The 26,359-nt window shown below is 38.7% G+C and overlaps 1 protein-coding gene across 1 annotated transcript in view; it reads left to right on the top strand.

Annotated features, from left to right (window-relative positions):
- Positions 1–26,359, top strand: part of RYR2 (ryanodine receptor 2) — an 803,099-nt gene that overhangs the window by 152,154 nt on the left and 624,586 nt on the right. The gene's annotated exons all lie outside the window — the stretch shown is intronic.

Raw genomic sequence — 26,359 nt, 5'->3', positions numbered from 1 at the left:
TATTAATGAAGAAATAGAAACAATTCTTTGGGAGAAGTTCTTTGTAATTCAGTCTTCAAGTAGCTAATTGTCTAATACTACCTCTTGTCTGGCAGATTATTTACTACATTGAGTACCTAAAGGAATCTGTTCTTTTCCAATCCCAAGGCTTTACCTTTCAAGGATATCAGAACAGTACTTTCCTTTTTCATAATGCAGAGGTCGTAATAAGCTAAGAAATAATTACAAGTGTAAAAGAAATGGCAGCTTAAGGAACAACTGAGTATGTTATGATCTAAGAATACTTAGTAAAATGTAATTTTGGTAGACTTTTAGTGTTCTAATAATAAATTATTTTTACTTGCATTTTAGCCATATTAAATGCATTGATCAACACAAGGAAAAATGAAAAAAAAATTTTACTTGGATAGCCTGGGTATAGTAATAACACATGGAAACACTTTTCTGACTTTATGATAATAATATTGCCTTATATTTTTAATTATATAGCTCATACCTTTCAAAATGTTGTCATACACATTAGGGAATGGCTACCCACTCCAGTATTCTGGCTTGGAGAATTCCATGGACCATATAGTCCGTGGGGTGGCAAGGAGTCGGATATGACTGAGTGACTTTCACACATCAAGGCTTTAGTATAGTTAAGGAAGCAGAGAGTGGTAGACAGAGTGCCTGATGACTATGGACGGAGGTTCGTGACGTTGTACAGGAGACAGGGAGCAAGACCATCCCCAAGAAAAAGAAATGCAAAAAAGTAAAATGGCTGTCTGAGGAGGCCTTACAAATAGCTGTGAAAAGGAAAAAGGAAAAAGCAAAGGAAAAAAGGAAAGATACACCCATTTGAATGCAGAGTTCCAAAGACTACCAAGGAGAGATAAGAAAGCCTTCCTCAGTGATCAGTGCAAAGAAATAGAGGGAAACAATAGAATGGGAAAGACTAGCGATCTCAAGAAACTTAGAGATACCAAGGGAACATTTCATGCAAACATGGGCTCAATAAAGGACAGAAATGATATGCACCTAACAGAAGCAGAAGATATTAAGAAGAGGTGGTAAGAATACACAGAAGAACTGTACAAAAAAGATCTTCATGACCCAGCTAATCACGATGGTATGATCACTCACCTAGAGCCAAACATCCTGGAATGTGAAGTCAAGTGGGCCTTAGAAAGCATCACTACGAACAAAGCTAGTGGAGGTGATGAAATTCCAGTTGAGCTATTTAAAATCCTGAAAGATGATGCTGTGAAAGTGCTGCACTCAATATGTCAACAAATTTGGGAAACTGAGCAGTGGCCACAGGACTGGAAAAGGTCAGTTTTCATTCCAGTCCCAAAGATAGGCAATGCCCAAGAATGCTCAAACTACCACACAATTGCACTCATCTCACATGCTAGTCAAATAATGTTCAAAATTCTCCAAGTCAGGCTTCAGCAATATGTGAACCATGAACTTCCCAGATGTCCAAGCTTGTTTAAGAAAAGGCAGAGGAACCAAAGATCAAATTGCCAACATCTGCTGCATCATTGAAAAAGCAAGAGAGTTCCAGAAAAACATCTATTTCTGCTTTATTGACTATGCCAAAGCCTTTGACAGTGTGGATCACAATAAACTGTGGAAAATTCTGAAAGAGATGGGAATAGCAGACCACCTGACTTGCCTGTTGAGAAATCTCTATGTAGGTCAGGAAGCAACAGTTAGAGCCAGATATGGAACAACAGACTGGTCCAAATGGGGAAAGGAGTACGTCAAGGCTATATATTGTCATTTTATTTAACTTATATGCAGAGTACATTATGCAAAATGCTGGGCTGGAAGAAGCACATGCTGGAATCAAGATTGCTGGGAGAAATATCAATAACCTCAGATATGCAGATGACACCACCCTTAAGGCAGAAAGTGAAGAAGAACTAAGGAGCCTCTTGATGAAAGTGAAAAAAGAGAGTGAAAAATTGGCTTAAATCTCAACATTCAGAAAACTAAGATCATGGCATCCGGTCCCATCACTTCATGGCAAATAGATGGGGAAACAGTGTCAGACTTTATTTTTCTGGGCTCTAAAATCACTGCAGATGGTGATTGCAGCCATGAAATTAAAAGACGCTTACTCCTTGGAAGGACATTTATGACCATCCTAGACAGCATATTAAAAAGTAGAGACGTTACTTTGCCAACATAGGTCCGTCTAGTCAAGAGTCTGATTTTTCCAGTAGTCATGTATGGATGTGAGAATTGGACTATAAAGAAAGCTGAGCACCAAAGAATTGATGCTTTTGAACTGTGGTGTTGGAGAAGACTCTTGAGAGTCCCTTGGACTGCAAGGAGATCCACCAGTCCTTCCTAAAGGAAATCAGTCCTGGATATTCATTGGAAGGACTAATATTGAAGCTGAAACTCCATTACTTTGGTCACCTGATGTGAAGAGCTGACTCATTTGAAAAGACCCTGATGCTGGGAAGGATTGAAGGTGGGAGGAGAAGGGGATGGCAGAGGCTGAGATGGTTGGATGCCATCACTGATTCAGTGGGCCCGAGTTTGGGTGAACTCCGGGAGTTGGTGATGGACAGGGAGGCAACACGACTCAGCAACTGAACCAAATGAGGCAGATGTTTCTCTTGAATTCCCTTGATTTTTCTATGGTCCAATGGATGTTGGCAATTTGATCTCTGATTCCTCTGCCTTTTCTAAATCCAGCTGTAACTGCTGGAAGTTCTTGGTTCATGCACTGTTGAAGCCTCAGTTCAGTTCACTTGCTCAGTCGGGTCTGACTCTTTGTGACCCCATGGACTGCAGCATGCCAAGGTTCCCTGTCCATCATCAACTCCCGGAGCTTGCTCAAACTCATGTCCATTGAGTCGATGATGCCATCCATCCATCTCATCCTCTGACGTCCCCTTCTCCTCCTGCCTTTAGTCTTTCCCAGCATCAGGGTCTTTTCCGGTGATTCAGTTCTTTGCACCAGGTGACCAGAATGTTGGAGTTTGAGTTTCAGCATCAGTCCTTCCAATGAATATTTAGGACTGATTTCCTTTAGGATGGACTGGTTGTGTCTACTTGCAGTCCAAGGGACTTTCAAGAGTCTTCTCCAACACCACAGTTCAAAAGCATCAGTTCTTCAGCGCTCAGCTTTCTTTATAGTCCAACTGTCACGTCCATACATGACTACTGGAAAAAAGATAGCTTTGGCTAGATGGACCTTTGTTAGCAAAGGAATGTCTCTGCTTTTTAATATGCTGGTCATATTAAAGTTGGTCATAACTTCCTTCCAAGGAGTAAGTGTCTTTTAATTTCATGGCTGCAATCACCATCTGCAGTGATTTTGGAGCCCAAAAAAATAAAGTCAGTTACATGTATTACCAGGTAGTTATATTTTTTCTTATTGTAGTCAGTGGAATCTTTTTTGAATTTTCATATTCTGTTAATTCCTGGTATATGTGAAATAAATTGTTTTGTATACTGATATTAGGCACTTTACTGAACTCTCATTTAGATAAATTGGCTAACGTTTCTGTAGCTGATCATATTGTCTGTGAACAGTGTCTTTTATAATCTTCATACCTTTTTTTTTCTTTTTCTTGTCCCCTTGCAGAAGCTCAGATTTTTAGTGCAGGGGTCATTAGAAGTGTTATTAATGATGATGTTTGATAACATCTCAGATTAAGGAAGTTCCCATTCATCTTGACTTCTCTGAGTTGTTTTTTAAATTGGTCTTGAATTTTATTAAATACACTTCTGCTTTTATTGCTCAACCATATTTTTCTTTCTCTTAATCTCTTTATATATCCGTTAATTATGTAACGACCCAACAATATTGATGTAAATACTCAGATTCAGATTAAAAGGACTTGACTATTTTTATCTCAGTGAGCAAAGTGAGAAAACATAATAAATCAAGCCAATTTCTAAAAGATGCATTTGTGTAGACCTGTAAATGTGGTCATGTCTTGAAGTTGATGAGATGGAGCGTAATGTCATCTTGTAGAAATGAGAATGATGAGGACTGAATAGAATGCTAGAATCAGAGAAAGCAATGGCACCCCACTCCAGTGTTCTTGCCTGGAGAATCCCAGGGACGGGGGAGCCTGGTGGGCTTCCGTCTATGGGGTCACACAGAGTTGGACACGACTGAAGCGACTCAGCAGCAGCAGCAGAATGTTAGAATGGTGAATTTCTAGAATTGTAGCAGGGGGATCAGAAAGAGAAATAGTAATTGTGCTCAGCTAAGATGAAAATTAGATTTCTAGGAGCACTGCATAGCAGAATCTTACGACTTTTATGCAGTAATGCTCCAGAACTAGAGTTTGAGGGTAGAGTACAAGATTTCAAGTAGCTGTATTGATTTGAGGATGTGAGTATGCAAGGTGGTTGCAGCAGAAAGACAAGGGAAGTAGGGAGTTACTGAGGGAACTGGGTTTAAAGATTAGTTGATTTGATCAATCATGGGTGAGTGGGGTTGCTGCTTAAAGAAGGAAAAGAAGTCAGGAACACTGTCTGGTACACTTGGACAAATTTTTGGCAAAGAGACAGTGGGAAAGAGAAGGAAGAAGATTGTCCAGTGGGGAAATTAAGAGTATATGATTTCACAAGAGAATTGTGTTGAGGTAATGGCATAGTCTAGGTTATGGCCATACATTTCAGAATTTTTGATAGAATGGTTTCCAGAAAGTACTGCAGATGAGTCACTGCTCATCAGATTGCCTACAAATGAAATGATCCGCTTGTTCCTATCTGTAATAAATATATTTTTTATTACTGTAGGACTATAGTTTATGTGTTGAGTCTACAAAAGTGTTAGCATTTTTCTGTCATTATATGAATGTATTACCATCTGAACAGCATTGCATTTTCATGAAGTGTGATGTGCTTAATCCTTGCATTTTAAGGGAATCAGATTTTTTTTTGTAATACTTTTTTTTAGCCATGCAGTGCAGCTTGCAGGATCTTAGTTCCAGAACGAGGGATCTAACCTGTACCCCCTGCATTGGAAGCACAGGGTCCTAACCACTGGGCCACCGGGAAACTCCTGGGAATTAGATTTTTAATGACATTTATTAAATATGTTTGAATATAACATTGACATTTTTTTTGAGGGTGGAATCATTTTCTTAGAATTCTTTGTTCTGTGCTTGTTTCTATGTCTTTAGCATTTATAAATAAGGAATAAATCTTCTGTTTTCTTAAATAGGCTCCCACTCTGAGAAGTATTGAAAAATGTGGCAAGAGTAGGTTTTCAGCTTGGAGGATTGGTTTGTTCCTGGAATGGGCCAGTGTCCAGAATTTATGTTGAAAACTGGAAAAAGGATTTAGAAAACTACTGTAGAAGTTATTTCTGGAAGTATATTTGCTTTTTTCTTTCTTTCTGAAGAAATGGTATTTCATGTATGCCCTAAGAAAGTTTTCAACAAATTGAAGGATTATAGTCTAACCAAACAAGATTGACCAAGTTTTCTATATTTACACTAAGAATTTAATAAACTGAATTAAATGTTAGGTTCGTAAGGTAAAAATTTGTCAGATTAATCCAATTAACTTGATGAGTGCAGGTTTCATGCCTGGTAGGTTGCAGAGTTCTACGGAATATATAAAAAGAAAGTCTGATGTGGTCTTTGCCTTCAAGGAAATTTTACTTGTGTAACTGAGGCAAGAAATTTTTGGCTTGAGAAATAACAATATAGAACAGCACAGGGTTGCAACAATTCTAGCGTTCTCTCGACTCTGTGGATCATGAAAAATAATTTCATGTCTGCAGTCATGTCTGATTCATGGGAGAATGCAAGATAAAATCGTTTTCTAGTAAAAATTCAATAATATATCAATAGCTACATCTGTAATTACATTTAAAATTATGCTAATTTGAATTTCCTCCAGAAACTTTTGTTAGTGATCTGATTTTTGTTGACTGTCAGAAATATTTCTGAAAGTCTTTTTAAATGAAATTAAAGTTTTTATTTTGGGGGGCTGTATAGTGTCTTCGTTGGAGCTTGAGGGCTTTCTGTAGTTGTGGTGTGGAGGGGCTGCTGTCTAGCTGCGGTGCATGCGTTTCTCACCATGGTAGCTTCTCTGGCTTCAGAGACAGGCTCTTGGCGAATGGTCTTAGTTGTGGCTAGCGGCTCTAGTGTGCTGGCTCAGTGGTTGTGGCTTGTGGGCTCCGTTGCCCTGCAGCGTGTGGAATCTTTCTGGAGTAGGGCTCAAACTCATGCCCGTGTATGGGCAAGTGGATTCTGAACCTCTAGACTGCCAGGGAAGTCCTATAATAAATATTTCTCTAGCATTTGCTCTATACCTGTATTAAGTGTTTTGTAACTGATAACGCCTTTATCTGGTTAGGAACCCTATGAAATAGGCCTGTTAGTATAATATTTCTTTCAATGATAAGGAAACCAGAGAGGCTAAGTAATTTGCCCAAAGCCACAGAGCTCATGCGTGGTAGAGTTATGATTTGAATCCTAGCAGTGTAGCATCACTGTACCTCTTTATTTTTGGTCTGTTCTGTTTTATTCTTTACCACCTATTCTCAGTGTTATCCTTTAATGAGTGAAATATAAATAGATACTCATCAGAAAATAAGTGGAAATTTTGCAGATGTGCAGGGCATGACTTTTGTCATTCTGGGACATATTTTAGATATTTGTCAGTATGATATTCTGGGTTTATAACTTCTTCCTCCCTCCTCTCCAAAAGAAGCTAGAAACAAACTATAGAAAACAGCAGTTGTGTTATATAGTGTTAATATAATTTTGATTTTTTCTTTCTCTGAATTTGTTTCAGAGGAACCTCAGTTCTCCAATCCTTGCTAAAGCTACACATTCTGTGACTAGTTCTTTTAATTTTTATTTCCTGAATTGGTTGCAGTTTGGACTATGGTGTTGTCATTCATTCAGGAATCTGACTTTCTGCGTGTCAACCATATAAGAGTGATAGATGCAGGGTTCCCAGCTCTGATCATTTTTGTTCCTTTTCCGCAGCCTTCCTACATGGAGTTTAATGATACAGGAGAACATTTATGGAAAGATGTAATTTTAATGATAAGTAATATCAGAGTAGCATTTTCTTGAGTTGTGTGTTTCAAATAAGCCTCTTTAAGCCAAGAATTAAAATTGACTGGACCAAGACATGTGTGACCTGTGTCTGTCATTGGCTTTGTCACCAGGAACCAAAGGAAAGAAATCAGCCTGACTGGATGCCTGTTTACTTCTGTAGACTATTAGTGTCACTGTGAGGTCCTGACACTGCCCTTGCTGTTATTCAAGGTCTTGTTTCACTGGCAAAATTGCTCTTGACAGCTGTCTGTTATTTTCCCTAATAGTTCTGGACAGATATGGTGATTTGTAGCTTCAGATGAGATGCACACTTGTCAGTTCATACAAAAATAGCTTTGGGATTCTTGCTGTGAAATCTCATTTGTTTTTCTGGCTGTTTAGAGGGACATTACGTGCAGACATGAGTAGGATGTCCTTTGCCTAAAAGCTGATGCACTAAAAATGGAATAATTCTTAGTCTGTAGGTTCAGTGTTTATAATAATTTGCGCAAGCCCCTTTCTACATACTGGCATTATTGGCAACCTCCTGTCCCCCTGTCTTCAAACACCCTCACTGAGGTTTACAGGAAGGTCCAACTTGCCATGTGCAGTTCTCATTGCATGACAGACGCTGGAGGCTCTGATGTCTAAATCCTCCTTTGGTTACATGATGACTCTGATGCTAGATTATGGGCAAGTGTTATGATAGACCTTTTGTGTTAACATTATCTATTAGGTGATGGATAGGAAGATAGAATATATTCAGAATTAGTGTGATAAACACCATTGGGTCTATCTGAATTATTTCATCATTATCTATCGATTTGTTGCATTACCTGCTAGATGATTGACAGATAGGTTATCACAATTTGTCTGACTTTCCTAGGAGAGGGCAGCTCTGGATAAACTTGAGTGTAGGACACATTGATAAGAGAGAAGTTGGCGAGAGGAGTTGGGGCAGGAAAAAACCTTAGTGTAAGACCTAGGAGGTGATACTATCAGCTATTATCAATTTCATCATACATAAGAAAAGTTTTTCATCCAAACATCATCCAAATCTTATATTTACTTATAAATTTTGAGTTAAATTTGTTCTCAAAGTAGACGTGCCTGATCTGATGGATCTGCTGTTTGTGTCTGATGATACTCTGCTCTCGTATCTTTGTCACTCATTTTTATTTGCAACACTTTCTCTCACCAGATTTTTCTTATAAAAGACTTCAACAGATTTGATGACCACGCAACCTGATATTCCCCTAGTCCATTTCCTTTGCAAAATATACACAGACTTTCCTTTAACCATGAGTGTTCTTTAAAAAACTAACTTGTTAACTGGAAACTTGCTCTGAATAGTACTCATTTAGAAATTTTGAAGATGGCTATCTACATCTTTTTTTTAAATAGATTTAAAAAAAAATAGTGATATTTATTTGGCCAAGTCCATGGCATGTTCCCTGGCCAGGGATCAAACCTATGCCCCCTTCATTGGGAGTGCAGAGTCTTTAAGCAGTGGGCCACCAGGTAGGTCCCTGGCCATCTATATCTTTCGAATGTCGTTCCTACTCAAAGGTTTTCTCTCAACTCTGATCTCTTAGCTCTGTGATGGGGAAATGTAGAGAAGGGAGCAGGCAGGTAGGCGAGGAGAGTAATACTGTGAGTGTGAAACTTTTCTATATGAAATTGTTACCATGGGAACAACTTTGTAAAGCACCATAATGAACATTTTCTTAAAAGATAAAGATTTTCACAGTCCTTTCACCCTAATAGATCAGCTGTATTTTGCATGTGTGTTTAATTATAGCCCATGTAGGTGTAATAATAATAGATATTTGCATATGTTGACTTTTACAGTTAATGTTATGTGCTATTATATTTGTCCCATAATTTAAATCTTAAGTAATATTGTTTCAAGTAGATGTACCTTATTTTATGAAATTATTCCCTTACTGTGAGTTCTTTAGGTAGTGTCCATTCTTTTTCTGTTATAAATGAGGCACATTAGTTTATTCCAAAAACTCTTGTTTGACCCATCAATTCACTGTTGGATGCTTTTCTCTGGACATTGTATTTTCATGATGAAGCCAAACATTTGAAAGATCAGTGTTGACGAATCCTGTAGGAATAGCTGTTATGGTAAAATTGTTTTTGTGAAGTAATTTATGTTATTTTATCCAACTGAATGACTATCTTTTCAAAATTTTTCAAACATGAGCTATATATATATAAATCCACCTTCCACTCTAGGATCCCAACACTCTAAAAGAGTCCCATCCTTTTCAGCTTTCTACATAATTACAGATCTATTATAGAATATTACTTTTTTTCTTATTTTTCACCTTAGATAGGACCTTTGAACACAGTTGTAGAGTATTAGGTTTAGAAAGATACAAAGATTCAGATTTGCTCAAAGTGAGACCCATGTGGCCTCCACGAGCTTTACTGCCGGGGATGAGCTGATGTTAGGTTGACCAGTGAATACCATGGGCAGAAGCTCACATATTAGGGCACCTTTGTTCTAGTGCAAGCACTGCTAGCGCACATAGGTGTGCATCTTTGCAGTGATTGTTGTCTTTCTGTATTACAATATGCGTGGTGTAGCTAATCCAAGTTCTCACTGCTGGCCACTGAGCCAGTGACAAAACCAGGTGCCATCATTATGGAATGTGCTGCCTCCATTGTTTGCTCACAGCGGTGATGATTCTGAATGTCCAAGACTATGAGATCGTGAGGCGCTGAGTAACTTCCTTCTGTATGGGTGTTTGTGTGTGTTTTGCTCAACTGAAACACAGTCTGTATTCTATTACATAAAATGTGTTGAGATGCATATGTAATATGATTTCTTTTGAAAAATGCTTGAATAATAGAGTGGTTGAACTAGAAGTGCTGAGTAATACTTGCTTCTTTAGATGCACACAGAGGCACACAGGGCATTTGTTGGATGGACATGCTTTTGGTAATGCCATCATCTTAAATTTTTATTTTACATTACAAATGATCAAGTCTTTAGAGATTACATATACATGTATGTGTTTACCTATATTAAAGCTTTATTCTGATGCTCTAATTTTGCTCCTTATATATTTTTTCTTTGGAAAATATGAATCCAAGTGAATTAAAAATGCCAGAGAGGGGAGTGTGTTACACCTGAAACATCCTTAGGATTTCTGAAAGATTGTACTTCTTTTTTTCTTAATTTATAATGATCTCTTTATTAGGAATGTGTTTAACATGGAGAAAATTTATAGGGAAATAGAAATAAATTATGTAAGAAAACAAAAACTACCTAAAATTCTGCTATTCAGAGATAAACTGCTGTTAACATTTAATATATTTTATTTTTTCTCTATTTAGTGTATATTCTTCTTTCCGTTTTAAAAATAAGTTTGGAATCATCTTACTCATATCGTGCATATCCTGTTTTTCTTCACTTTTTATCTCATATCACTTCTGTACAAATAAACTCTTTGTAAAAGTGGTTTTACCATGACTGTCCCATATTTCAGTTAATAGTATGTTTTCCTTCTGAAATATTGGGAATTCTCTGTTGTGTGTCACAGAGTCTTGTTTTGGGCACCGTTTCCCCCTGTGTGCCCATCATTGAGTTAAAAGAGCCCATCTTTGACCAGCAGTCTCTTTGTTTTTAAGTGATCTCAAAACTTTCTCTTAGATCTGGAGGTCAACTTCTGATGTCCAACATGAGTGGCTGACCTAGCACCGAGTCAGCATTTTCCCCTGCTCCTCGGGTGCAGGCCTGCTCCTTGTTTTTTTCCCCTGTCTTCATGATTATATTCTGTCCTGAGCTACATCAGCTTCCCTAGTCTCAGTTCTCCTTACCATTAGCATCCCTGGGTGCGACAGTCTTAGGAGAGTCTGTGCAGAGAGGTTCTGATGCCTGCTAAGGGCTGCCTGATGAAGAAAACTGCTCCACCACCTCTGAAAGCAGGCTCTGGGATCAGCAGTCCAGCCTGAGCAAGGCAGGGCTAGGACTACCTGGACCAAGGTTCTGGATAATTCCTCAGAGGCTGAAAACGATGTAGTTGATTTTCTTATCTTCCAGTGCTGTTCTCTTTGCAGCCTTTATGTGTTGTCCTAGATATTTCTGCTGGGAGCTGTGGAGAGCAAATGGAGTTGATTGAGATGGTTTTCATCCCGCAGAGAAATCTACATGCTACTGAGGGAGCAGCTCTCGTTCAGCGCCGTGTTTGAGTTCACCCTTGGCCTTGGATTCTGCTAAGGGTATCGAATGGCCTTCCTGGATGACAATACAGGCTGGCATGAATTTGTGCATTTCTTCCCTGTTGGAATACAGCATAGAAACTGTCTGGTCCAGAGATCACCGACCTCTAGGCTCACTAAGGTCTGTTTCGAGCGCAGTGCCATCCTGTGGCGTGGACTCGGGAGCTGGGGCTGTGCTGACACTATTTCTCTACCTGTGTGCAACAAAAGCAATTTACTCTGCAACAGTGCTAGAGAGGCTCGGAATTGCTTATGCTTTTTGAGTCGTCCTTTTTAGCCAGATAATTTTGCATTTGTACCTGTAGTACCTCTGATATTTTTTTCAGAGTTAATTTTCAGATGAGGAAATGAAACCTTTAACTTAAACTTGCCAGAGTTATCATAGCTAGTAAGTGGTACAACTGGGATGAAAATCTGGTTTTCTCTCTACCAAGTCTAAGAGTTTTTCCACCATTGTACCAGCTCTTCTTTTTCTTTAAAAAATTATTTATTTGGCTGTGTCAAGTCTCACTGAGGTGCACGGGCTTCTCTCCAGCTGCGGTGCACATATGGGATCTAAGTTCCCCACCCAGGGATCAAACCTACACCCCCTGCACCGAAAGCTGGACTCCCAACCCCTGGACCACCAGGGAAGTCACCATTATACCCATTCTTAAGTCAAAGTAATGAACCATTTATTTTCCAGAAGACAGTTTCATTGCATTGGATTTATTCTTTACTTTATCATTTATCCATTTAACAGGCCTCTGAACCGTGGTTGCCCCACTGTTAAGAAATATCAACACCATGCTTAATTTACCTGAATGCTAAAGTGCTTTCCATGTGTACTGAATAATTGCATTGTGTGTTTAAAGATTATTCTTAGTGACTCACTCCTTTAATTTCACTCCATCTAGCGTGATTTATTACCCCTGAGGATGGTTGATAAGTAGGATCCACTTGAGGGAATTGTCACCTTTTATGTGGAACATACTTAAGAGAAAATTGATGATGGAAACACATGGAGTTAATTATATGAGAGAAATCAAATAGATAAAATATTTGAAGTCAGATTTGCACAGAGCATCAAAGATATTTGCTAATGTTATGATAGTGCCATCTTAAATCTGTTTGGCAGATGACTAAGCATTTAAAAAATTGCAGACATCTGTCCTGTTATTGACTGTTTCTTGCAGTGTATTTTGTTTCTTTTCCTTTTTTTTTTCCTTTTTTTACAAAGAATGTTCTTTGGGAAAAGCTCAGGAAATACTAAAAACAATATAGGAAAAAATTAAGTTCAATTTATTTCTATCATATAGAGATGAATACCCCCATATTCTTTTTTTATACTATAGATTTATAAAATACTTGTATAATGCTAGAGGTTTACAAAAAGTAAGCTTTTGACCTGAAGGTAGCAGGTTTGTCTCCTTCCTAAAGGGAGCGTAGAAGAGGTGTTAGGAGCCTGCCAGGACTTGGGGTTGGAAATGGGAAACGTAAAGTGAGTCCTAGAATCTTTCAGTACTTTTGATCTGGGACAAACAGAGCTGCCTTTGGTGTTTTTAATATCCCTTTAAATTCCATTCTGCCAATAAATATGATATGTCAATGAAATGTAAAAAAAAATACTAATGAACATCTGAGAATTCCCAATTTTTCACCATTATAAATAATATTACAGGGAAAATCATTTTATATGGTCCTTTTTGAATATTCTTAAATTCTTTTTTTTTTCATTTATTTTTATTAGTTGGAGGCTAATTAACTTTACAATATTGTAGTGGTTTTTGTCATACTTTGACATTGAATCAGCCATGGTTTTACATGTATTCCCCATCCCGATCCCCCCTCCCACCTCCCTCTCCGCCCGATCCCTCTGGGTCTTCCCAGTGCACCAGGCCCGAGCACTTGTCTCATGCATCCAACCTGGGCTGGTGATCTGTTTCACCATAGTCTTAAATTCTTAAGAACATTCTAAATTCTTAAGAAAAAATGCCTAGAAATAGCATTGCTAGACCAAAGACATGCACTTTTTAAAGTCTTTTGAAACATGTATGCCAAGGAGTTTGAGATTAGAAATTTTGCAAGGATTTGCAGTTTTTGAGGAGGAGAAAGAAAATAGCCCAAGTGATGTGTTCTGCGCATTAGATGAAGTCAGCTCAGGGGGTTAAGGTCCTTCTGTTCTGTAAACAGGACTGGTATCTTAGTGCTGGCACCCATTATACTTTCATTGGGCCCAGGAACTGAGCCAGCAATCCCAGGGTAAAGAAACCGTGAAAAGAATTGTTTTTTTTTCCCCTTCCCAGAAGCATTTGAAAAACTTTCCAGGAAGAAAATAAGTAGCACTGGCAAGATTTGAGTGGAATACTGCTTTTTCCTTGTAAAGTGCATAGATAGCCCCTGGTTCATCAGCCTTCAGTGTTTGAGATCTGATTGGTTTCCTAGGCATCTATAATTCAATGCTTAAAAAAGAACATCACTTTTAAAGTAATTAAACGAACGTCTCTAGTATGTTACCATCTTGTCAACTCTTCCCACTGGCGCTTTCTTCAAGCTCATTTTAGTCCCCTGTGTTTGTCGAGTCATTATTACTCCTGTGTTTATGAAACCTTTATTTTACCTCTCTGAACATATTTAATATTTTTGGTTGTATAATATTCTCCAGAATTTGTTTCCATTTATTGTGTAAAGATTTAAGTGGAAGTTAAAAGTTATATGGCGTTTCCCATTGACATTCTTTTTCCTTTAGGACTTCGATATTGTTGCCATTTTAAATGCTTTTCATGTGAAAACCAAAAGCTGATAGAGAAAATATAGTTGATTTTAAGTTTGGAAAATGAAATAGCCAGGACTCATCCTACTCTCAAACATATAATCATTTTTGATAATTTGTAAGCTTACAAGTCAGAAGCATATTTGGTACAGAAAACCAATATATATTTTAGAATATTTCAGAATGCTGTTTTTGTGAGTTCTAAGCCTTTTAAATATGGATTAACACTGATATGACTCTCAAGATTGTTGAATGTCATTCTCAGGAGCATGTATTTATTACTTATCGGTCTTTTTTTCTAAAAGTAAGGTGCTATAAATGAGGATTTCTGTTTACTGGTACTCCTGAAAGCATATGGAATACTTTTCTTCACATATCTATGTTGCCATATTTCCCGTTTGTATCAGCCAGTGTTACATCTGCAGATTGAATAAACCTGGGTGGATCCATAGTTGTTTGAATGGGGTGGAGCAGAACCCACGGATACAGAGTGTGGACTGTGTAAGGGACTTGAGCATCTGCAGATTTTGGTACCTGGGAGAGCGAGGGTTCTGGAATCCGTCTCTCTCAAGACACCAAGGGCTGACTGTATTTGCCCCCTAAGTGGGCATTTTTGATGTATAGTAATCATTGTAAACATATTAAAATACTTTTATTATATTCATACACAGATGAAGAGGGAAGCTAGGTGAGAAGGCTAGAAGATATGGGTTTCCTAGTTTTGTGACCCTGGGAAGTTGATCTATCTTCATCTTTACAATGAGGATTATGTGAGATGTACATGTAAACCATTTAGCTCAGTTCTTAGGATACTGCAGGTGCATTCCATGATGAAGAGCTTCTTTGTTAATTCATAACAACACATAGTTTGGGGGGTTCATATTATTTACTTGCAGTCTCATGTTGCCAAAGTTTCGTGTTTTAATGGAGTAACATTTTATTTTTTTAACTTGAGATATGGTAACTTATAATGTTGTGTTAGGTAAGCATACAGTAAAGTAATTCCGTTTAACATACATGTATATTTTTTCTCAGATTCTTTTCCCTTATAGGTTATTACCAGATATTGACTGTAGTTCTGTGGGCTGTACAGTATGTGTCTGTCGTTTCCTATTTTATATATAGTAGTGGGTATATGTTAACCCCAAACTCCTAATTTATCCGCTCCACCCCCACTCAGGTGTATCCCCCGTTGGTAACCATGTTCGTTTTTTATGTCCACCAGTCTGTTTCGTAACTAAGCTCACTTGTTTAATCTTGAAAGATTCCACAAGTAAGTGACATCATGTGGTGTGTGTCTTTGTCTAAGCGACTGCACGTGGTGTGACGGTCCCCGGGCGCATGCGTGTCGCTGCGTCATCCTGGCGCTATTTCATTCTCGCTGTGACCCAGCGCCGTTTCAGAGTGTCCGCGCACTGCGTCTTCTGCATCGGCGCACCTGCTGACGGACATCTAGCTTGTTTCCATGTCTTGGCCGTTGTGAACAGTGCTGCTGTGAACACTGAGAGGCATCTATCTTTTCAGACTAGTTTTCTCTGGATATACGCCCAGGAGTGGGATTGCAGAATCATATAGTAGTTCTATTTTTAGCTTTTTTAAGGAACTTCCATGCAGTTCTCCATGCAGTGGCTGCATTATAGAGTAACATTTTAGTAGAAATATGGACTGAACTTTACAGATTGTTCCTTGAAAATCCTCTGAATATGTTCTAGTATATTCTAGTAATTATATTTTTAAGATTGTGTTAGGTCAAAAAATTTAGGGAATTAAAAATTTGGACTGTGTCATCTCATGATAGTATTATTGGCACTCTAGTTTGTGCAAGTTAATAAGCTAGTATTTCAAGTTAAATATAAATTAAAAGTATTTAACAAGTTATATCATCCTCAATATAAATCCTGTAACAACACATGGGATGAAAAATATTAGTCCAGTAAGATCATGCTTTAGAACATCTTGCCTTTAAATTCCCTTTTGATTTTTTTTTTTTCTTTTTTTTTTTCCATTTATTTTTATTAGTTGGAGGCTAATTACTTTACATCATTACAGTAGTTTTTGTTATACATTGAAATGAATTAGCCATGGATTTACATGTATTCCCCATCCCAGTCCCCCCTCCCACCTCCCTCTCCACCCGATCCCTCTGGGTCTTCCCAGTGCACCAGGCCCGAGCACTTGTCTCATGCACCCAACCTGGGCTGGTTATCTGTTTCACCCTAGATAATATACATGTTTCAATGCTGTTCTCTTGATTTTTGAAGACTATTTTGATTTATAGATGGAATTTAGAATCCATACGACATCTGAATTACTGTGAATTCAGTCTTTGCCAAGTATACATCTGTTTCAGTAGGTACATTAAATGCAAATTTATCCTTGAATATTAGCTTTCAAAACAAAAATTTCTCTGCTTATTTAAAAAAATCAATAAAATGATAAAATATTTTAAGAATCTAAAATATAACCTAGAAAAATAAAGATTATAAACCAGGTTAAATTGATTATGTTTTAAAACCTGTAATGAATTCAATGCATTACTCAGATACTGTAATTTGAAGCGTTTACTCTAGGTCTCGGCACAACGCAAGCCCAGTGTTTGGTGGCCTAGTGCCTCGTGCACAGTGGGTGTTTAGTTACTGTTTGTGAAAGTGGAGGACTCTGCCCTGCCTCTCTCCTGCTTCTTCAGGGTATCTGAAATTCCCTACTGGATGGTATAGTATTTAGTCTCTAATAGGAAGTAGAGTTCTTACACAGTGGGCTGGTAGAATAAGGCTTCTGGGATCTCTGTCCAAGGAGGCTCCTTACCCTGGGGGAGCCTTCCCCAGTGGGGAACTTGATTGGCAGGTCACTGAGCATCCTGGGCAGACAAGTGACCTTCAAAAGGGCATCTTTAGTCCAACATTGATGTGTCTTATTTACTTGGTTTTTCTTTCAAAGAAATCTTTGGTGATCTTTTACTCTCTTTCTCTGTTCCGTGTGTTGCTAGTTCCTGGTGACATTATAATAAAACTTTTTGGTGCAAATTAGCGTATATATAGGATGGATAAACAAAAGTCTACTGTATAGCACAGGAAGCTACATTGAGTATCCTGTGATAAAACATCATGGAAAAGAATATGAGAAAGAACACACACACACACACACACACATATGTATAACTGAATCACTTTGATATACACCAGAAACTAACATAACATTGTAAATCAACTATACTTAAATAAAAACACAAACTTTTTCCCTTTTGGCGATTCAGGCTTCAGATGACTTGTTGATCTATTTGTAAAAGACAAGTTGACGTTAAGAGTCAAAAAGATACATTTTTAAAGACAGTGGATGGAAAGTGAAATGTACCTTAAGTGATGGGAAGATTGAGTTTGGGATACTGACTAGTTGTTACCAAGGGGGCAGTGGTTTAAAGTTGAGGTTTTGGTATCAGTTGGCCTGGCTTTGAATCCTGGCTGCATAGTACATACTAACCATGCAACCCTGACCTTGTTATTTCTCTGTACCTCTGTTTTCTTCTCTGTCAAATGGAAATAATAAGAATGCTGAGTTGATAGGATTGCACAATATTGGTACTTAAGCAGTGTCTGGCAACCCACTCCAGTATTCTTGCCTGGAAAATCTCATGCACAGAGGAGCCTGGTGGGCTACAATCCATAGGGTAGCAGAGAGTCGGACGCAACTGCATGTGTGATTAATTGGGAACAGGGACTGCTGACTGCTGTTTCCCTGTGCCCACCGGAGGAGACCTCTGTTCTCTCTGAGGCACCATAGTACCTACTGAGGGAGAGAAGGGATTTTTACTTTGAGACTGGTGGTCTGCATACAGAGACTGTGCTGTGTCGGGTTGGCTCAGGCGACATGTTACTGTGGGATTCAGAATGTGAAATAATGGTTAATGGGGACAAGGGAATTAATGGCAGAATTTAAAATCACTTAGTGACTAATGACTTGGTGGCCTATGAAATCTGTATCTTGATATGCAGGGTGGCTCTCCTATTAATATTTCTAAGCTATTTAGAAGCTGGTTGGATTTTTTTGCTACACATTCATTTTTCATCTTTGTTCTTCCATTGAGGAAACATCAATAGGGTTTAATAATTCTCTGTCATCTCTGGAAAGATAAATAAGATTATAGATTATTAAGGGTAATTTTTCATTTTGGTGGTAGATAAACAGTAAGAGGAACCCTTGCTGAATGAAAACTGTGATTTATTGATTGTGATCACAGGATTAATAAGTAAGCACTTAGAGGTTTTCCTGCTTATTGATTCTTTTCCAGTGCTACTATGGGTAGATTCAGGAGGGCTGTTAACTAAGAGTATTTTTTGAGTATTGAACACTCGCTGTCTCACATGAGCTTCTCCCAAAAGGCATTCTATGGGCGAGGAGATGCAGGCTCAGGTAGGTTGAATAACTACCCGAGATGTTACATGTTTCACTTCCTAAGCACAATTTCTTTCTGCCATGGTTTCCAAATCAAGGCTTCTGATATAACTGATGGCCTTTTAAGAGAAATTTTTTTCTACTTTAGTAAAATCTAGCCTTCTGCAGGAGGCAATTCATGATGGTGAATTTCGTATTTGAGTCCCAGATTCAAAGGCCAGGTTATGGGGATGAAATTATATAATGTATGTGAAGTATCTAGAAGGGACCAGTCACATAATGCTTTCTCTTCACACAGACTATGGGTTGGGTACACACCATCCAGAGAAGTGTAATAATGATGAAACAAACCAGGGCTTCTGAGAGACCTGAGTCTGAATAGGATGCTGTCTAACTTTGGGCAGGAGACCACTTGGGGTGCTTTTGGCTCCAAGTAAGAGACTCTTATTTTCAAATACCTTATGCCAAAGGGAATTAAGTGAAATGCACAGATCAAGCCCATTAAGAGTTGGCCGATCCAGGTAGTCCATCTCTCATCTGTGATACTTGATGTTAGCCTATTTATTAACTCATAGCAAGTTGGCTACAGGACTGCTGGGTATTATATTCGGATGTGACAATGACCAGAGGAAGAAAAGAGACCGTTTTGTCTTGTGACCTTTTCCTGATAGAGAAAAACATTTTTCCAGAATCCTTTTCCCAAAGATACTTCTCTTAGATCTCTTCGATCAGAGAATGGTCCAGTGGCTGTTTCTGTAATAATTCCTGACAAGGTGAAAACAATCTTTGCACCTCAGAGTAGGGGGGCCCCTTGAGAAACATAAATACCTGCACAAAAATGAGATCTTGTAGAAGGGCAAAAGGAGGAAAGAGATGTTTTATCTCCTTTCTCAGCTTCTATTCTTGGAGAAGGAAGTGGCAACCCACTCCGGTGCTCTTGCCTGAAAAATCCCGTGGATGAAGGAGCCTGGTAGGCTGCCATCCATGGGGTCGCTAAGAGTCGGACACAACTGAGCGACTTCACTTTCACTTTTCACTTTCATGCATTGGAGAAGGAAATGGCAACCCACTCCAGTGTTCTTGCCTGGAGAATCCCAGGGACAGGGGAGCCTGGTGGGCTGCCGTCTATGGGGTCGCACAGAGTCGGACACGGCTGAAGCGACTTAGCAGCAGCAGCAGCTTCTGTTTTCTCACGTATAAATAGGGGAGCATAGCACCTACCTCACACGGTTATTAAATGAGCCAGACACCAAAGGCCAGCCTCAGAACAGGGACTCACCATGAGTTTGAAGAATCAGGAGACCAGGGACGTAAGTTCCGGTCTCCACTTAGATTTAGTTTCTTAAAGCTTTGCAATTTTAAACAATCTTGGACTCTTCATTTTCCATTTACTTAACAGTTGTCTTTTGAGACCTGCCACGTGGAAAGCATTGTGCTGAGAAGCAGATCTAGGACATATCTGCCCCATATGTGTGTCTATGCTTATAACTGTGATTATGTGCTGCATAGGATGTATGATCGATTATGTACTATTGAATACCTGTTGTGTCCCACACTGTACTGTTTATTCCATATGCATTATCTTCAATAATCACAATATCTTCTCCAAGCAGGTACTTTATAGTTGAGGAAATGCATCTAGGAATATCAAGTGAATATTATCAAGAAGTAGTGGTTGGGGAAACCACCTCAGAGGACAAAATTATTCTCAGCATTTGAAAGTAGTCCAGTGAATCAGTCTGCTTGTCTCTTTCATTCATCAACATTGGAGTTATGCCTCCATGCTAACATAAATATCTCGCACACTTGTATTCTTTAAACCCATTACTTTTCTGGAAAAATGTTCATTGATTATTATTTTGTTGAGTGAAAGACTTGAATGAAAGACTTGGTTTGATGAAACAGTAAAACAAAAGCTTACTTTTGCTCACTTAAGATGTTTAGTTTATGAGATATGCAAAAAGAAGTGTGATTTTTTTTTATAAAGAAAATAGTAGTATAAATAACAATTTGATTAACTTTGCTTCGGTCACAGCCATGACATTTCTTACACAGTATACTTTATAGGTATTATGATGATGGGAGAAAATGTGATTGATTTATTTGTAATCCAGATTTTATTTTTAAGATAATTGAAGATTCAGAGGCAATTTTAACAAGTAACAGAGCTAGTCTGTACCAGAAAGATATGATTTAGAAAGAGAAGGCCATGGAAAATCATGGAAAAATTCAGGCCATCCCATACATTTTGCTGATAACACCTATGCTGATTTAGGTATGTTACACTATCAATTGTTTAAAAAGGAAAATCCTTTACTGTGCATTTTAGTAGATATTCTTATGTAGAATCAGTAGCTGGTATTTTACCTATTTCTTGATGTAAATAAATATAAAGCATTTGTGTATTTAACAAGGAAGAAGATGCTTTTATGTGTACTTGAAAGTAGATCACTGAAGTGACCTTTTCCGGGTGGTGGTCAGTCAAGTTCAGCATAGACAAGGGTTTTCTTTTCCATGTCAGTGAGTCAGTACCAGCCATTTCAGCCTGGATCCTGGGGGAATGATGTGTTCCATTTTGGAAATGACATTTTAATTGAACGTTAGGCACCCTACTCATGGGGTTTTGTTGTTATTGTTGTTTGTTTTGTTTTTTGTTTTTTTGGTAAGACAGATGCTTGAAATGTTAGCATCAGCTTGCTCCAGAGCAGACAGTGTGAGAGGTATACAAATAACCATTGGTAGGAATCATAGAAAAGGGAGGCTAAGTAGCTACAGGCAAATGAGAAAAGGAAAATATACCCATTTGAATACAGAGTTCCAAGGAATAGCAAGGAATAGCAAGCCTTTCTCAGTGATAAATTTAGTTCAGTTACTCAATCATGTCCGACTCTTTGTGACCCCATGAATGCCAGGCCTCCCTGTCCATCACCAACTCCTGGAGTTTACCCAAACTCATGTCCAACGAGTCAGTGATGCCATCCAACCATCTCTTCCTCTGTTGTCCCCTTGTCCTCCTGCCTTCAATCTTTCCCAGAATCAGGGTCTTTTCAAATGAGTCAGCTCTTCGCATCGGGTGGCCTAAGTATTGGAGTTTCAGCTTCAACATCAGTTCATCCAATCAACACCCAGGACTGATCTCCTTTAGGATGGACTGGTTGGATTTCCTTGCAGTTGAAGGGGCTCTCAAGAGTCTTCTCCAACACCACAGTTCAAAACCATCAATTGTTTGGCACTTAGCTTCTTTATAGTCCAACTCTCACATCCATACATGACTACTGGAAAAATCAGTCTTGACTAGACGGACCTTTGTTGGCAAAGTAACATCTCTACTTTTTAATATGCTGTCTAGATTGGTCATAACTTTCCTTCCAAGGAGTAAGCGTCTTTTAATTTCATGGCTGCAATCACCATCTGCAGTGATTCTGGAGCCCCCCAAAATAAAGTCAGCCGTTGTTTCCACTGTTTCCCCATCTTTTGCCATGAAGTGATGGGACTGGATGCCATGATCTTAGTTTTCTGAATGTTGAGTTTTAAGCCAACTTTTTCACTCTCCTCTTTCACTTTCATCAAGAGGCTCTTTAGTTCTTCACTTTCTACCATAAGGGTGGTGTCATCTGCATATCTGAGGTTATTGACATTTCTCCCAGCAATCTTGATTCCAGCTTGTGCTTCTTCCAGCCCAGTGTGTCTCATGATGTACTCTGCATATAAGTTAAATAAGCAGGGTGACAATATACAGCCTTGACATACTCCTTTTCCTATTTGGAACCAATCTGTTGTTCCATGTCTGGTTCTAACTGTTGCTTCCTGACCTGCATACAGATTTCTCAACAGGCAGGTCAGGTGGTCTCGTATTCCTTTCTCTTTCAGAATTTTCCACAGTTTATTGTGATCCACACAGTCAAAGGCTTTGGCATAGTCAATAAAGCAGAAATAGATGTTTTTCTGAATCTCTCTTGCTTTCTTGATGACCCAATGGACGTTGGCAGTTTGATCTCTGGTTCCTCTGCCTGTTGTAAATCCAGCTTGAACATCTGGAAGTTCATGATTCACATACTGTTGAAGCCAGGCTTCAAGAATTTTGAGCATTAATTTGCTAGCGTGTGAGATGAGTGCAAAATTGCGCGGTAGTTTGAGCACTCTTCGGCATTGTCTTTCTTTGGGATTGGAATGAAAGCTGACCTTTTCCAGTCCTGTGGCCACTGCTGAGTTTTCCAAATTTGCTGGCATATTGAGTGCAGCAATTTCACAGCATCATCTTTAAGGATTTGAAATAGCTTAACTGGAATTCCATCACCTCCACTAGCTTTGTTCATAGTGATGCTTCCTAAGGCCCACTTGACTTCCCATTCCAGGATGTCTGGCTCTAGGTGAGTGATCACACCATCGTGGTTATCTGGGTCATGAAGATCTTTTTTGTACAGTTCTTCTATGTATTCTTGCCACCTCTTCTTAATATCTTCTGCTTCTGTTAGGTGCATACCATTTCTGTCCTTTATTGAGCCCATCTTTGCATGAAATGTTCCCTTGTTATCTCTAATTTTCTTGAAGAGATCTCTAGTCTTTCCCATTCTATTGTTTTCTCTATTTTTTTGCAATGATCACAGATCAAATGCCAAAGAATCCTGAAACTACCACACAATTGCACTCATCTCACATACTAGTAAAGTAATGCTCAAAATTCTCCAAGCCAAGCTGCAGCAGTACTTGAACCATGAACTTCCATATGTTCAAGCTGGTTTTAGAAAAGGCAGAGGAACCAAAGATCAAATTGCCAACATGCACTTGATCATTGAAAAAGCAAGAGAGTTCCAGAAAAACATCTATTTCTGCTTTATTGACTATGCCAAAGCCTTTGACTGTGTGGATCATAATAAACTGTGGAAAATTCTGAAAGAGAAAGGAACACGAGAACACCTGACCTGCCTGTTGAGAAATCTGTATGCAGGTCAGGAAGCAACAGTTAGAACCAGACATGGAACAACAGATTGGTTCCAAATCAGGAAAGGAGTACATCAAGGCTGTATATTGTCACCCCACTTATTTAACTTAATGTAGAGTACATTATGCGAAATGCTGCGCTGGATGAAGCACAAGCTGAAATCAAGAATGCTGAGAGAAATATCAATAACCTCAGATCTGCAGATGACACCACCCTTATGGCAGAAAGTGAAGATGAACAAAAGAGCCTTTTGATGAAAGTTAGGGAGGAGAATGAAAAAGTTGGTTTAAAGCTCAACATTCAGAAAACAAAGATCATGGCATCTGGTCCCATCACTTCATGGCAGATAGATGGGGAAACAGTTGAAACAGTGACAGACTTTATTTTTTTGGGCTCCAATATCACTGCAAATGGTGACTGCCACCATGAAGTTAAAAGATGCTTTCAACTTTCCGTGGAAGAAAAATTATGGCCAACCTAGACAATGTATTAAAAAGCAGAGATGTTACTTTGTCAACAAAGGTCTGTCTAGTCAAAGCTATGGTTTTTACAGTAGTCATGTATAGATATGAGAGTTGGACTATAAAGAAAGCTGAGCACTGAAGAATTGATGCCTTTGAACTGTGGTGTTGGAGAAGACTCTTGAGAGTCCCTTGGACTGCAAGGAGATCCTATCAGTCTATCCCGAAGGAAATGAGTCCTGAATATTGATTGGAAGGACTGATGCTGAAACTGAAACTCCTATACTTTGGCCACCTGATGCGAAGAGCTGACTCATTTCAAAAGACCCTGATGCTGTGAAAGGTTGAAGGTGAGAGGAGAAAGGGACGACAGAGGATGAGATGCTTGGATGGCATCACTGACTTAATGGACATGAGTTTGAGTAAGCTCCGGGAGTTGGTGATGGACAGGGAAGCCTGATGTGCTGCAGTCCATGGGGTCACAAAGTGTCGGACATGACTGAGCAACTGAACTGAAGTAGCTACAGGATGACCTGTGTGACTGTTTTATCCTGGGACTATTATATTCGTGTGACAGTTTGTGTCATTTTTCAGAAGAAAATGGAAGTTTAGGGCCAGTGGGTATGTTGGTGCAAAAATAAGCCAGAGAGCTGCTGTAAATGTTACGGTTCTTGAAACAAACTCAAACCTCTTATTTTGTCCACCTGGATTTCTTTCTTTTGGCTATATCTGACCTCTCTTTCCTCACATATTTGGTAGTACTCTGCGAAGAAATGTTTTTCTTCTTACTTGAGGTTTTCAGTCTATATTTAAGGTTTTAATGATACTTGTGTTATATGTAGTTGAAAGCAAATTATTGTTTTCAGGATAAATAAGAAGGTAGGCTTGTCTGTATTCTGTTCAACATTTTAGTTAAGGTCTTCCTTTTTAACATGTACAAGTTGGTTTAAAATGATACAGGTTTGGTGAGAACTAATCCTATAGTATAATAATAGGCAAAAGTTAAGATAATGAAAAGATCTACAGCATTCAACATTTTGCTTAATCCTCTGTTTATAGCACCCATTTCTCTACATTAGAAGATGAGCATTTTAGAACCTCTGGCATGTGCCTTGTCTTATGACGACAGAGTGGATTATCTTTTCCAAAAGTAACTCAAAACACTGTGTGCTTTTCTACAAATGGGGTGTCTTTATGCTGCCTATCTCCCTGTCTTCCATCTGAGCCTAGGTTTTGGGTGCTTGCTGCCAGAGCAAATTGACCCCTTAAGATAATGTGTGTCCTGAAGCCTAGTGCTGGTGATTCATCTGAGCCCATTTACAGGGCTCTCCTGTCTCCTGTGTTCCTGAATAATGCTAAATTAAGGCATAAAGTTCATTTTGGCTCCTAATAAGATGAAAGGTCTCTGAGAACCTAACTTTCTTCTTGGAGTTCATATTTTAGCTGTCACCATATTTCATCAGTTAACTTGTACTCTGGTGAGTCAAGTAACAAAATTTACTTTTCCTCTCCTATTCTTTTATGGTAGGCAATAGAGAGAAGTAACTTGTCTTGGGTCATAGAAACCCTGAGCAAAGGATGTATGTCTGACTTTTCTTCTGTTATCCAGAAAAAAATTGGCCACACCACATATTTGCCCCATCAGTCTATTATCATCAGGCAGATTCACCCACATCACAAATTTGGGTAGCAGCTGAGGAGCAGTTACTGACTTGAAAAACAAGAGTAGACACACAAGTAAACAAAAAGAAAAATGCAAAGAAGTTTTGTGTGTGAATCAAATTGTGTACTCTTGCGGAATTTCCTCTTCTTTTTGTGTGTGTGTTTGTATATGTTAGTCACTTAGTCATGTCAGACTCTTCACAACCCCGTGGACTGAATCCCGCCAGGCTCCTTTGTCCATGGAATTCTCCAGGCAAGAATATTGGAGTGGGTTGCCATTTCCTTCTCCAGGGAATCTTCCTGATCTGGGGATTGAATCAGGGTCTCCTGCATTGCAGGCGGATTCTTAACCATCCAAGCTACAGGAAAACCTTCTTGTTGTAAGGCACAGCACTCATGGTAGACCAATTTGATTCTTTTTCCTACAACTTTCCCATTATAGTTCATTTTTTTCTTGGAGTTCTACTACAGATATGAACTTACAAAATGTAATCTAACCTATCATGGATGAGTACTTCTTCTCAAGTCTTATCTTGTGATGAAAATAGTAATAGTAATAATGGTGAAAAACAAATAAAAACAATGGTAGTATCAGTAATCGCTAACATTTACTTAGCTTATGTTCAGATATTGTTATTTCTGTTTGCATATATTAATAAACATAAGAATTGCTATTGTTATCCCCATTTGACAGGTGAGGAAACTGAAGCCCAGAGAAGTTAAGAAATTTGCCCTCAATTTTATCGTTGGCCGAGAGGGATTCAAATATAGCATTGAAGCTGTAGATATTTCACTGTTCACCACTGTGCTGTCCTTTCAGAGGTGTTAATGAGTTCAGAATATGTGCTTGTTCTCTGTTGCATCATCAGCTAGAGCTTTGGTTTTCTTTGCATCTTCT

This window comes from Odocoileus virginianus, chromosome 7, assembly GCF_023699985.2.
Source record: "Odocoileus virginianus isolate 20LAN1187 ecotype Illinois chromosome 7, Ovbor_1.2, whole genome shotgun sequence".
NCBI classification, from domain to species: domain Eukaryota; kingdom Metazoa; phylum Chordata; class Mammalia; order Artiodactyla; family Cervidae; genus Odocoileus; species Odocoileus virginianus.
Note: the sequence above shows the minus strand (reverse complement) of the source record. Positions and strands in the feature narration are given on the sequence as shown.